The 11,347-nt window shown below is 40.3% G+C and overlaps 2 long non-coding RNA genes and 1 pseudogene across 3 annotated transcripts; all 3 read left to right on the top strand.

Moving 5' to 3' along the window:
- The window catches only part of LOC123116694 (glucan endo-1,3-beta-glucosidase-like), a 7,086-nt pseudogene extending 4,516 nt beyond the window's left edge, over positions 1-2,570 (top strand).
- Positions 2,571-3,557: 987 nt separating this feature from the next.
- LOC123112878 (uncharacterized) lies at positions 3,558-6,730 on the top strand. 2 transcript variants are annotated; one of them, XR_006455779.1, is made up of 4 exons: positions 3,558-4,591; positions 4,691-4,767; positions 5,337-5,397; positions 6,338-6,730. It is a non-coding gene; the product is annotated as an uncharacterized lncRNA (long non-coding RNA). The 2 variants fall into 2 exon arrangements; XR_006455780.1 differs by lacking the exons at positions 3,558-4,591; positions 4,691-4,767; positions 5,337-5,397 and adding an exon at positions 5,811-6,241.
- A 564-nt stretch (positions 6,731-7,294) lies between these two features.
- On the top strand, positions 7,295-11,083 carry LOC123112879 (uncharacterized). The gene is made up of 3 exons (XR_006455781.1): positions 7,295-7,368; positions 7,940-7,988; positions 8,960-11,083. It is a non-coding gene; the product is annotated as an uncharacterized lncRNA (long non-coding RNA).
- The last annotated feature ends 264 nt before the right edge of the window (positions 11,084-11,347 follow it).

Here is an 11,347-nt window from a genome sequence, read left to right as displayed (position 1 = left end):
CTACGTGTAAATAGCATGATAAACATGTGCAACGGAGGTGATAACTCATGTAGAAACATCATGGTAAAATTTTGACCCGACATTACTTATTGAAATACATACCCCCGGTAGCTATTGTGTAAATAGCACGATAATTTCGCACAACATACGTGGTAACTTACCTCGATTTTTTTCTCTCATGCCGAGTCATTTTTTTTTTCAGTTCTTCGTGTGGTCCATGTATGCCAAGTTAGGTTTATAACCTAGGGGGGAAAGTTATTGAAACATACTTCGATAACTTCTATGTAAATAACGTGATAATTTCAGCACCACAGAGCTGATAATTTGCATACAAACATGGAGGAGTAATTTAAACCTAGGAATAAGTTCTTGACAAACACCCCTGGTAACTTATTTGTAAATCGCATGGTAATATACACGCCGCAGACATAATAACTGAGGTATAAATACCACGATAACTCTGACCCAGAAAAAATATGTTAAAAACATATCACCAATAAATTTTAGTGTAAATAGCATGATAATATAGACTCATGGATCTGATAACTTAGGTACAAACACAATGATAACTTTGACCCGTGGAAAAAAGTTGTTGAAAATATACCATCAATAACTTCTGTGTAAATAGCATGATAATATACGCTCTCAGACCTGATAACTTATGTATAAACACGACGATAACTTTGACCTGTGGGAAAAAAATTTGAAAACATACTCTATAAATAACATGGTAATACAGACTCCCATACCTAATAACTTCTATAAAAACACCACGATAATTTTGATCCATCGAAAAAAGTTTTTGAAAACATACTTTGGTTACATCTGTGTAAATAACATGGTAATATACGCATAACAGAGCTGATACCTTACTTAGCCCAAGCATGGTTACATTTGTGGGTCTAGCTCGGCATAATGCGCAATATTCCGTTTTATATGTGATCTAGTTTTGAATGTCTCGTCGTAACTTTTTGTTGTTCAAATGGATTTGAATCGGATATGCGTTTGAGCTATAAAACATTTTGGAATTTTGGACGACATTCTTTTTTTGTCCTCTAGTGCATGGATGCTTGTGCATGTGAGGAAAAAATTATAGGAACTATTTTTGATGCCTTGATAAATTTTGTGTAAACAACATGATAACTTACGTAGGAGAGGCGTGATAATTTTTGACCCGAAAAAAATGGTCGCCAGACCATATCAACATGGGATCTAGTTTCGAAGATCTCGTCGAGCTGAATTTTTTATGTGAAAACAGTTTTTCAATCGGAGCTACGGTTTGAGCTACAAAACATTTTAAAGTTTGAATTTGAGAGGAATCTTTGCTGACATCATAAGTTTTGTTGTTATATGCATGCATGTCAATAATGCTCCTCCCACATGCATGCATCCAATCTATTACTAACTATCGGTTGGCTAAAAAAACTACGGAAGTTAGTGCATGCAAATCAGGAACGAGGAGAATTGTGTGGATCTGTTGCTTAAGTTCCGACTGGGTGGAAGTTAGCAAAGTCCAATACAAGATGTGTTTTGACAGTGTCATTGTGTCAAAAAAAACGTCTTATGTTAAGTTACGAAATAGCTGTTAGTTAGTGGTTTTCCCGAAATTAACATAGAAGCTCTAGCAACTCCAGCGCAGCCAATTTGAGACATTCATCTGTGATCTGACGGTCAACATTTAATGTTCTATTTTATTTTTGCATCTAAGATGTGTGTGTATGCTAATCATTCCCATGTGTTCTCCCTCTCTTACCTGCAAATTAAGGGCTAGTTTTGTTTTTGGGGGCGAGATTTTGGAATAGTTTTGTTTGAGGCCTAGTCTTCGTGCCATTCCTAGTAGAAAAGCAGAGCCTGGCTGGAAACAGGGAAATAATAGCGTGGCCTGTTAGCAATATGTTTGGTTATATCCTAGGCCATGCAATTATTTCCAAAAGTATATGGAGGTTACTTTAAAAAATGTGACAATCAATGAAAATATATTTTTAGAGTCCCTTGGGCTAGGAGGAAAGTGATGCATGAAGAACATTTTTGGAGTCTCTTGTGGACTTTCGCTTGCATTCTATGTTTCCTGGCTGGTCTTGAGATGATACTGGAGAAGAAGGGCAAGGTTATGGTCTGCGGTACTCGACCTGTTCGCCCAATGTGGAAGGCGCTTGTTGTGGAAAGTGTCAATGTTGACAGCCTTATCAACTGAGCTGGAAGGAAAGGTGTCTTTAGCGTTGTGTGCAGGAACTCGGACAACCATTATCTGGGATCTTGGGTTGTGGATATTGAGGGGCTAACGGACCCATCTATACTTGCAACGATTGCATGCAGTGAAGCTCTATCTCTCGCCTTTGATCTGAATGTAATAAAGCTGCAGATAGATACTGACTGTTGTGATGTTGAAAAAATTGGAAGAGGAGAACCCTTGTGCTTATGGAGTGATTGTCATAGAGTTCTTGGCAAAGAAGGCTATGTTCCAAGATGTTTATCTTTGTTATGAGCATAAAGAATGCAATGTAGAAGCTCATAATTTGCTTAAAGTTGTGGCTTCTTCGGAGAGTGGGCGTCATGTTTGGCTCACCTAACCTCCATTTATAGCTTGTATCCCCATTAACATTGTTCAGTAAAGCTATATGAATATATGATAATCTAAAAAAAAGTCATGGAGTACTACACATGGGGTGCTTCACCAAAACAATTGGATGAATATTCCATTCTGCATATTAGCTAAAAACTCAGCACGAGCTAATGCATGTGTGTAGTGGTCGATTGGCCCATTTGCTCATTGATTCATACATGTTACCATGCCATGCATGCTTCCGTATAGCCACTTATGTACAGCAGCTCGTCTCATTGTTAAGACGAGAACATACTCATGCCCACGTCTATCGCCTGAGCTGGCATTTTCTAAATAATACAGAGAAAAAAACCATGCACCCATGGGCATGCATTGCTCCATGCATACATATTCTCTCGACATAAGCATTTACTAATATGATGTATATTAGTAAGCCCTTGTGCGGGTACAACTCTATTTTCTATTGTTATCCATTGGAAAATTGCAGCACAATTTTTATTTTATTTTGAAACAGAAGCACAAAATATTATGCTACTACACTGATCCATGTTTCTACTGAATTGAAAATGTTGGAGCAGCTCTCCGTTGACTTCCGAGGCTCCAATCCGTCCGTTCAAAACTGTTGTTGCACCTGTCTCTAGAGACTAGAGTAGCAGCCGGTTGAATGCGTCTTGGATGGGAAACCTTCGGTCGAGACATGTGTCGCCGGATCAAACTGATGCACACCCTGCAAAACAACGACACGTGCTGCCCAGCACATGTACCGTCCAAGGCGGTCTTCATTTGCCGCTACATCATCTCTACTCCTAATGTCTCAGTTGGTAGGTCGCGTTCCGGATTTTATTTTCGTCCCACCCCACCCGGTCTTTTTTGGTACTTCTTTAATATTTCTTCCCACCTCCCTCCCAGCCGCGAAAAACCAAGAAAAACCCCGCGATCGAGCCCCGCACCCGCCCAACCTCCCGTCCTGGAAGAAAACCTACGAAAAAAAACCTATGAAAAAAACCAGAACTCGCACGCACCGACGCACGAGCGAGACTGCCCTCTCGATCCCCTCGACCTACGATCTGTGACTACAGACGCACCAGATCGCCGCCGCGGACCTCGCAGGGAAGACGCGGACGAGATCCCAAGCCGCTGCTCCTCCTCTCCCGGGATGCCACCGCCGCCGCCGAACCAGGGAGACGCCGGCGACCGTCACCGCCGTTGTGGATCACCAGGACGCCGCCGCCTGCACCGCCACCACCGCGCCTCGGATACGTCGCTGCGAGGCGGATCCCTGGGAGCGGGAGGAGGTAGGGGTCAGCCGCGTCGACAGCGGCGAGGTGGAGCCCTGGGGCTGGGAGTGGGTATGGGAGGAGGTGGGGGGCAGCTGCGAGCGCAACGGGGTGAGGGGCGTCGATGAGATGCTCCTGGTGCCTCCCTCCGAGTGGGAGGGGGAGAGGGGCGTCAGCGGCGAGCCGGACGGGGCGAGGGGCGTCGATGAGATGCCCCCGGCGCTTCCCTGCGGGCGGGAGGAGGAGAGGGGCGTCGGCGACGAGGCGGGTGTCGGCGGCGAGATGGGTGTCGGCGGCGATGAGGATTGCATTGTTGCGCCGCCGCCACTTCCTACAGACTCCCTCACTCACAGTGCAAGACATCCCAACTCGGGTCCATCCGGGTAAACACCGCCGCCGCCCTTGGCAGGATCCCTTTTGGCGGCTTCGATCTAGGCAAAAGAGGAGCGGAAGGAGAGAAGTACTGGTCTATGACTCGGGTCATGGGGATGGATGGATCTCTTGGTAATGGTGGATCCAGAGTTCCAGACTCAGTTCATCTTATAGGCTTAATTCGTACTGTATCATTTTGATGAATACGTTGCTCCCCTATTTTTTCTACAATCAAGATGATTTTCCTCTGTGGGGTATGCATATCATCTTCTTTCGTTTTCGTTAGAACATATGATATTTTGTTTGACAGGCAGGTACAACGATGGCAAATATCTGTTTTCATCATAAATATATTTTCATGAGATACAATGGCAATCAGGTTTGTGTTTCACGAGCTTTGTTCATATCACTGCTTCTCCCTAATCCGCCTTCACTCTAACGCATGGCCACCCAACATTGTCTTCTCCTCGGTTTGCAGGCGGCACATGCAGAAGAGTTGTGGAAGGTTGATTGAGAAGTCATAAGGACTGGGTGAAGCAAAATGCAATCTCCAAGGTTAGGTTACCTCTCAATGCCCGTGATGATATGAGTGCAACTAAACTAATATTTGTTTCTTGTGATCTATGGTTCCCACCTGCCATACTCATATATTTCTGTTTCCACATGATATGTCTTCTGTATTAAATTATAGTCTTTGATACAATAAGTTATTCCTTCAAATTTAACAGTCTAGGAAGAATCTGAATATGGAAACGATTTCTTTCTTTCCTAAGCAGTCCTCTCCTATTAGAACCCAGCATATGCTGAACCACTGCTGCTTTAATGTCTAAATCTTTTGGTTTATAGTTTATGGCAAACCAAATTATGAATCAAGTGTTCATCTCTGAAGTTCATAACAGTGGTCGGTTTTTAGTGTGTCTAAAGGAAATGCACCAAGCTTTTGTACTGAAAGATTATCCTGACATGGGATTTTTTATTCTTGAATGAACACGGTAGCCTTTATTATTACTTTTAGAGAAGATGTACACAGCTAGGATACAGAACTACATTCTTACTCTGATTGGTTTAATGCAACTAAGATCAAGGCTCCACGAGGCTATGTTGATTTGTTAAATTCCTTTCAGTTTCAGGTTTCAAAATGAGAAATTGGAGCATTGAGACCTTCGAACTGAAACCTAAATAAAGGTATACATATTTATGTTGGTCTAAAACCACCATGTTTTATCTGTAGAAAATAGAAATCGCCGTTCGGTTTCATTTACAAATTAAATTAAACTATAGACATAGTCCACGACGTCGGGACAAATAGAGTAACTAATTATATGTATGTTTTTTCCAGCAAAGAACTTATTATAAAACGGGACACCAGAAAATCCAGTGGGAAATTGATGGGCTCCCCTCTTCGTAAAAAAGTTACTTCACGGCATTGCCTAATGTACAGAGAAATCACGGGGTCAAAAATTGCTTTCCCGCCCATGACATAATTTATACAGCATCACAGAAGTGCCTTTTTATGCATAATCGACTTCCCTCGGAAAAGCATTTGTAAGATAGCTAATCAACATGTCATTTGTTCTTAATTCAGAATTGTGCATGCATCCAACAGAGAAAGGTGCGTACATATCTAGAGGGACAATAAAAAATGTGAGTTCTTTATGGCATAATATCAGGCACCGTTCTGAGTGATCTCTTTGCAACTCAAGATACCGATTAGTTATATTATTTCCTACCTGTAACCAATTTCTGCACACCAAAACACAGAGGCAAGTCAGATCTATAGGAGGATAAGTATTCTTGGTGTGATTACTAATGAGACAATGTAGGAATTGTTTCTAGAACTCAATTTTATTATAAGTTCAATATCAGCACCACACAATCAGCAGCGCGCCACGCGGATGGAACCCGGCCGAGATCATGGAATGCTTCCTTATAGGGCTCGCCAAGATTGCTATTCTGAACTTTTTTGTAAACAAAGTGAAGACTGGGACATGATCTGCACTTGTGCTAATATAAAATATACAGTACTTGTGTAGGTGCAGGTTTTGTTTTAACATTCCAATTCTTGTTTATCCTTTTGTCGCTGAAAATTCTTTACTAATTATGACATTCATTTTGTTTCTTCTAGATGTAACTCGATCCACCGTGTCCAATCATAAGGTGACAATGGCGGCACAACAGCCAGGAGGAGACGGTGGCGAGCCCCCCTCCTCCAACTATAGCAATCCACCAGGCGGCGGCACGAACGACCTTCATCTCTAGATGCTTCCCTGCACACCGATGAGATTCACGCCGATGGTCTTGACTTATGACCAATGTCCTTCAGGCCTGAAGTCCCTATAGTACCCAAGGTCGAGTGATCACTGTTGCGCCTCGCTGTGTCCTAACTCCTGACCAATGTCCTTCAGCCTCTGGTAGCTCATTCACTTTTTAGTGTTAGATCTCCTTCTGTCAAGGTTTAATGTTCTTGTACTATTTTTTTGAGACATGGTCACGGTTTCTTTATGCATGATTTTTTAAAGAAATCAAATATCTTGTTATGTAATGTTTAGTATCTCTTTGTACCTCTGATTTATGCACCAAACTAGAGGGGGGCCATGAAGGCATGGATGTTCAGTATTTTTTCCAATAATATATGGTGAAAAAACAATTTGATTTTCGTATACTTGTGTCTTTCATGTTCAGTTGGTCCATTAGTTTAATTTTTCTTGAACTTCTATTTGGAAGGAGGCAAATTGATCAGATGTCACCATCTCACATCTCAGTGCCAGTCTATTGCAACATTGGCACATATTATTCTGATATGTAATATTCTGAATAATAATTTGATTATGTCCAAGTGAACAGTAGAAGAATTATCTGTCACGTGCATATTTGACATGGAGTGCAGGAAGGGCCACAACTAATTGATGTTCTCATAATGCTACCATAATACTATGGTTCTCCTTTCTCAGTTCTGGGAAAGAGTTCACCTCAAGAATTTGCTTTTCTTTTGGTTCACTTTCAATTCCCCTTTGTCAATCCCTCTCTCATTTGATTGCAGGATACTGTGCTTACTCCCATCTCCTGTTTGATCACAGGCTTTCAAAGGTGGGGCATGGGCTCAGAGGTGAGGCCACTAGCAGTTCAACTTTGCACATACAAGAAAATAAAATCAAGGTTCTGCTGCTGAATAGATATTGTATTGTAAACTTTAATATACACACACACATGGATAAGTCAGTTAATGATTGCCTTCTGTGACCAAATTGGCTTGCTATTGTGAAGGAAATGAGTTGTTTGCTTCTGCTTCTGTGATCATGGGTTAGTTGGAAATCAGAATGTACGATTAATTATTAGAGAATGTCGCTCGCAGTTAATTTCTATAAATCTGCACTACAAGCTAAATGTGTGCGATTTCTGTTGGGTTCCAATATAGAAATTTGGACAATATATAAGGATCAATACAAATCCTGCTGCCTTCTGATGAATAGATCTTTCAAAGGACATCTTCTAATACAGCAGCCACACATTGTTCTTACATATAAATCATATAAATGGATTCGTTCAGATTTATTTTGTTTCATGTCCATGAAAGTTCTCTCATCTTTTGATGTGTGTTTTCTGTAGGGACTTACTTGGTGTGAAAATTATGCTCCTGCTTTATTAGCTAATATCAGGAACTATGCTTTATTAGCTAATGTGCCTACTTTTGTACAATGTTCTTAACTGAAGTGGATTGTTCATGCAGGCACAAATTGGGCTGACAAATGCTGATAGAGGAGGAGAACACCATGCAAGTACGTATGTGCCAAAATTGATAGATTTACCTCTAGGCATTGCATTATTTGCCGTAGTGTAGGTGTACTCTTTAAATAATTTGTAGGAGATAGCAAAGGACGAGATGAAGGATCCATTCCTTTTAGAAACAGGTGGAAAGCATTCAGTTTAGTAAATATTGTATATGCCCTTCTCCTGAAAAGTTCGATGTTGTTGCTTGGGAAAAAGGAAAATGCTCACAGATCAAATCCTTTGGTATAATGATTACTTTCTAGGGATGCAAATTGTAAACTTCAATCATGCTTTATTGTTCGTTTTTCTCCAATAATTATCTTCCATGTAGTATAAACATCTGGAGGTATAATTAGTTTTTATTTTATTTTGTAATATAAGATAATATAAATGCATACAGTGGAGATTGAATTAGCTTAGGACATCAAAGGAAGTTCCTTTTGTAACTTGAACAGTGTTCTTTCATATGTGTTGATAACAGTGTGCCTCCAATTAGTTTCTAGACATACTTTCCAAGTCTCATACCTGTATTATTCCTCTGTTTTCTCCTTTTAGTCCAATTATTTCTTGAGAACTAAAATAATCATATACTCTCTCCGTCCAGAATTACTTGACGCTGAAATGCACGTCTAGATACATCCATTACAGTGTCAAGTAACTCTGGACGGTCGTTTCTCTTGATTTTTGAACCAAGTGTTATCTTGTTTTCTCGATAGGCAAGAAAGGTCCAACTGGCAAAAGCATACGAGGATGTTTCTGCACTTCTCTTCCTCTATTGAGTTTATAATGCATATGAAAAAAATGTATACATGTTTCTGTTCTGGCACCTACATTATTTATTTATGCTCCTTCGACTCCTTTTGAATGTCTTATACTCTCTGCAATCACCAAACTGGAAGACATGCGCTTTTTAGGACATCTTCAATGCAAGACTCTTATACACGCGCTTAAGAGAACTATTTTTTTTTGTAAAATACAGTAAAAAGGAACACCCAAGCGCAGATCTGTTTCAACGCAGACGGTACCTGATGCTAATATAATTGGTCGGCATAGCAGCGATCCATCCAACACGGCTAGAGATACCTAGGCACTCGGTGCTATTTCTCGCGTCAATGCACCCCTATGCCGGGAATCGAAGGAAAGTAAACATAGACGCATATTGTGTTCAACGTGATGATACAAGTGAGAGTTGGCCTACGCCGCCAACTGATCTGCGGCAGCGTGGAAGGAGTGTTCAAAAGTAGCAGGAGCAGTTGTTCTACTACTGATCGGAGGGAGAGCTCGGCAAGGGAGATAGAGGGAGCTCTACAACTACAATCTTGGCATACAACCCGATGGCATCATGCCCACGTAAGCTTCTTCCATGTTCCAATTCTTGCACATGTTGGTCTTTTACTGTCAGAGCTTACGAAATCTTAGATGTTGCTGACAAAAGGCCGAGATACAATATTTCAATTGCAGACTATATATTATTCAGCAAGTACGTTCGCAAAAAAATTGATCTCAGCAGGTTGGTGTTCATGTACAGGTTGCCATATGAGAATATACTGTGTATGGGTCAAATCTCAAAACAAATGGCACATTCTGACCATAATTATTCCAAAAGCATTGATAAGCTTTTTTAAACATCAAGCTATCTGAATATTGATCTCAGCAGTGTCCAAAATCCAAATGGTTATGTTTGTTCAGATTTTCCTCATTTTTACGTTATTTGAATTAAAGTAGGGCTTGAGGTTAATAATAAATGATTGTTGGTAACTTAACTAGCTCCTGAGAATAATTTGTGATATAGCTTGCTCCTATATGTGTCATTGACAGCGTTCTAATGTCACAACTTTTTTTTTATCATGCACTCTTACAAGGTCATTTCTTCTTGTTTGTTTTTGTGAGCAGAGCAACCTCCTTCTGGATGACAAAAGAATTAGGTCCAGATAATTCGTTCTTTGAGCAAATCAACTTTGTTGGGGATGCCAAAAGAAGTTTCAGTTTTCTTACTAATGCGGCAATCAGTTTTCCTTATGTTGGTTTTGTACTAAACATAATCATTTATGAAAGACCTTGAAAGAACTCTATACAGTATGTCAATCAGGAAAATCATGTAGCTTTTTGGGCGTTCTCTCTTAGTATTACAACCTTAATCCTTGTTGGGTTTGAAAGAAATTGTGTTAAACATGGTTATGAGCTTATTGGATCTTAAACAAACTACATTACATGTGTAGTAATTTTAGTAGCTACACATGCGTACTCTGCTATGTTAGATTTAGGAGAAAGAGTTGTTTTATTCATTCATCTGGATTTTTTTGTCTAATGCTGATCTATTTTTTCATCTTTTGATCTTCTTTACTTCAGTTGTGCTCTTGTTACATTAACTCAGCATGATAGAATGTTTTGTGCTAACATGATTCATGGTTGCAGGCTGCCGCGACAAAAAACTGGGAGAGATCTATTAACAAAATAAAAAAGGTCCCAACCTCCTGTCGATGCTTATCTTAAAAACTTGGCATGAATTTTGTTTCTTACATATATTTGTCCATGGTTACCTTTTTCAAACAAGCTTTAGCTTCTACAATGGGATAAGGCCTCACATGAGTGACTGAAAAATCGTCCCTTTTTAAAATTTACCTGATAGTGTTGGGATTTAAATATTTCCTCGGACTATTGTTTGCATGCATAATTTCTGTCATGGAATTCTGAACTATCACTGTTCTGTACTTGAGAATTAACAGCCTAGGAAATTTTGGCTCTCTCCGTCATGCATGAGGTATGTGCGAGGTTGAGGTTAGGTTATTGATGCTACTGTTTCACTGGTTTATTACAATATCTTTGATGACCTACTAATCTTTTGTTTGAATCATGCTTGTATAAATCCTTCTTGAGGTTGCCGAAGTCAGACACCAGAAGTTGTGGCGAGGATGTACCAAGCGCTCGCAGGTGATGAACACCCAGGGAATAATGCACCTATATAGGATTAGGAATCTGTTTGTATCAATGAAATTGTTGTGCATGCTCGTAGGTATATGTTCTCCTATCTTGACAAATGAAATGATTGATTAGAAAACTATTTTTGATCGATGAAATGGATGGATGTATGGACATCTTGTTATGCAGATGTCATGTGTGAAACTCTTTTCAGTTGTATTGTCTTGACCCGTTTAGGATGGCATAACCAGTTTCTACCACAACTATTGCGGTATCAAGTATCAAGGTGAGACACTTATATGTGATTATAAGTCAACATGAGCTATAACAAGTTGAAGGTCCAGCTATCTCCAGGGGTTCACTAGCACAGACCGATGGGTTTGAATTTTGATGTGTGTGTGAGTGGGGTGTAAGAGGAAATTTGAGCTGACTGCACCATGCACAACTG

Source organism: Triticum aestivum, chromosome 5B, assembly GCF_018294505.1.
Source record: "Triticum aestivum cultivar Chinese Spring chromosome 5B, IWGSC CS RefSeq v2.1, whole genome shotgun sequence".
Taxonomy (NCBI): Eukaryota; Viridiplantae; Streptophyta; class Magnoliopsida; order Poales; family Poaceae; genus Triticum; species Triticum aestivum.
The sequence above is the reverse complement of the archived record's forward strand: the minus strand, read 5'-3'. Positions and strand labels throughout refer to the sequence as shown.